Genomic DNA, 3,129 nt, shown 5'->3' with positions numbered 1-3,129 from the left:
GGATAATTTATAATGTTTGGTACACGAACCAGACGAAACCGGATAATTTATAATGTTTGGTACACGAACCAGACGAAACCGAATAATTTCTCATGTTTGGTACAGGAACCAGACGAAACCGAATAATTTATATTGTTTGGTATACGAACCAAGAAACGGAATAATTTCTCATGTTTGGTACAAGAACCAGACGAAACGGGATAATTTATAATGTTTGGTACACGAACCAAGAAACGGAATAATTTATAATGTTTGGTACACGAACCAGACGAAACCGAATAATTTATAATGTTTGGTACACTAACCAAGAAACGGAATAATTTCTCATGTTTGGTACACTAACCAAGAAACGGAATAATTTAAAATGTTTGGTACAAGAACCAAATTGATTTAATGTCCAAGATATCTATTTCTTGAGGATTTATACTGTACTTATAAACATGACTTTAAAGTAACTCAACTTTGTGTGGGAGTTAAAAATAATATGGACACAATAAAAGACAAAAATAAAAAAAACAGAAAGAAAATAGAAACTCATAAACTTCAAGTCGAGCGTGGCCTGGTGATTAATGTGCCCGCACCACGAATTCGAACGTTAGTGATTACCGTTTCGTTGCCGCAAAAAACAAAAACACATTCCGAACTATGGTGCGTTATAAGAGTGTGTGTTTTGTTATAGCAAAGCCACCGAGGGTAATCGAGCCCCTGATTTTAGCATTGTAAATCCGAAGACCTACCGCTTTCCCACCGGGGGACGTTATAAGAGTAACGGTCAAATCCCACTATTCAGTCATGCAAGAGCTGGCGGTGCTTTTCGTTGGCTGCCTTCCCTCTAGACTAAAATATAAAATTAGAGCATGTCTAAAAACTTCACGTTAAAAAGTGGGGCATGTCTAAAAACTTCACGTTAAAAAGTGGGGCATGTCTAAAAACTTCACGTTAAAAAGTGGGGCATGTCTAAAAACTTCACGTTAAAAAGTGGGGCATGTCTAAAACTTCACGTTAAAAAGTGGGGCATGTCTAAAAACTTCACGTTAAACGTATAAAAAGAGGTGTGGCTACTACTTAGTGTTTTGTTTGTTTGTAATTAAGCACAAAGCTACACAATGGGCTACCTGTGCTCTGCCCACCACGGGTATCGAAACCCGGATTCTAGCGTTGTAAGTCCGCAGACATACCGCTGTGCCACTGGGGTGGGGGGGGGAGCTAGTGTTTTGTCTATTTAAACTTTAGCCCTGATAGCATCATTTATTTTTATGAAACTTGATAGCGATGTTGGTGATCTTATCATTGTTGTTACTATTGTTGAAATATGTTCCCTATAATAATTGATTTTTATAGAAAATTGTCTGGTGGTTAAGGCGCGCGACTCGCAATCTATGGGTCGCGGGTTCGAATCCCTTACCCACCAAACATGCTCGCCCTTTCAGCCGTGGGGATGTTATAATGTAACAGCCAATCCCACTATTCGTTGGTAAAAGAGTAGCCCAAGAGTGGGCGGTGGGTGGTGATGACTAGCTACCTTCCCTCTAGTCTTTCACTGCTAAATTAGGGGACGGCTTGCGCAGGTAACCCTCGTGTAGCTTTGCGCGAAATTTACAACAAACCAAAGAAACCACAGAAAATTTGATAACAAAAAGTATTTATCCGCGATTCTCTCAACAGTGGATTCATATTCTGACCTTAACGGTTCAACTAAACTTCCATATTATTTATACACCTCAATATCTAACCTTTCTCCCCCCTTTTTCAAAACTTTGTTGCATCTTACGCTAAAACAAAAAGATCGACACGTTCCTTTCCCATTAGGCTTAAAGATGTTTCTACATAATGACGGATACAGAGACGTTGCAAAACGCCTTAAAACGTTAAATCGCAAATATTCGATAACGAAGATAATATATTTATATAGAAGATATTATATTTATATAGAAGATAATATATTTTATATAGAAGATAATATATTTTATATAAAAGATAATATATTTATATAGAAGATAATATATTTTATATAGAAAATAATATATTTATATAGAAGATAATATATTTTATATAGAATATATTTTAATAGAAGATAATATATTTTATATAGAAGATAATATATTTATACAGAAGGTAATATTTCTATATAGAAGATAATATATTTATATAGAAGATAATATATTTATATAGAAGATAATATATTTATATAGAAGTCAATATCAACTTTTATCTTCGTGAAAGAAAAGGGGGAAGGATTGTTTTAACAACTGGAAAGTTGTAGAAAAACGTTTTCTAAAAACTCACCTGTTTCACATTTAGAACCGGATGTTTATATCCGTATACCACAAAGTAGGACAACTTATGTTAAAACCAGTTTATAAACAAATCGTAACGAAAAGAAAAATACCGGGACAATAACTGTTTTATGTTTTAATCACTATTAAGTGAATGAGAAATCTCTAGCGTAAATGGAGAACAACAGACCCCCCTATGAACAACAGTTGTCGAACAAGCCAAAAAACAGTTTTTAGTCACATGACGTCTCCACAACGCTTATGGCCTTGTAAATCTGTAGCCAATCACACTTCACGTCACATAGTGTATTTGTTTATTAAAAACAAAGACAACTCACTGACCAATTACATTTCATGTTACATAGCGCATTTGTTCATTAGAAAGAACAACAACAACAAAAACTGCGTCCCCCCAGTGACACTACGGTATGTCTGTAGACTTACAATGCTAGAATCCGGGTTAGGATCGATACCCGTGGTGGGCAGATCACAGATAGCCCACTGTGTAGCTAGCTTTGTGCTTAATTACAAACAATAAAAAACTGCATCCGTCTGCTTTTATGTGATGTATAAACAACTACGAATGTCAGGAGTGTGAATCATTTACAACAGAGATTACATTTTCAGGTGTTTATTTTTAGCTATTTTCGAGGTTTACGGAAATAAACTGGAATCACTTTTTTCGGGACTTTCCTTTTTATATTATTATTGCTGTGTTTAGAAATAGAACCCTGGATTTTAGCATTGTTAGTCAATAAACTTACAGTTGACCCACCCTCTGAATATACTTTACCAGAACTATTTTTTCGTGTTTTTTTTTTCAAAAATGTTTCTCTGCAAAAATCTACTTTAA

The sequence above is a fragment of the Limulus polyphemus genome, unplaced genomic scaffold (assembly GCF_000517525.1).
Source record: "Limulus polyphemus unplaced genomic scaffold, Limulus_polyphemus-2.1.2 Scaffold5797, whole genome shotgun sequence".
Taxonomy (NCBI): Eukaryota; Metazoa; Arthropoda; class Merostomata; order Xiphosura; family Limulidae; genus Limulus; species Limulus polyphemus.
Note: the sequence above shows the minus strand (reverse complement) of the source record.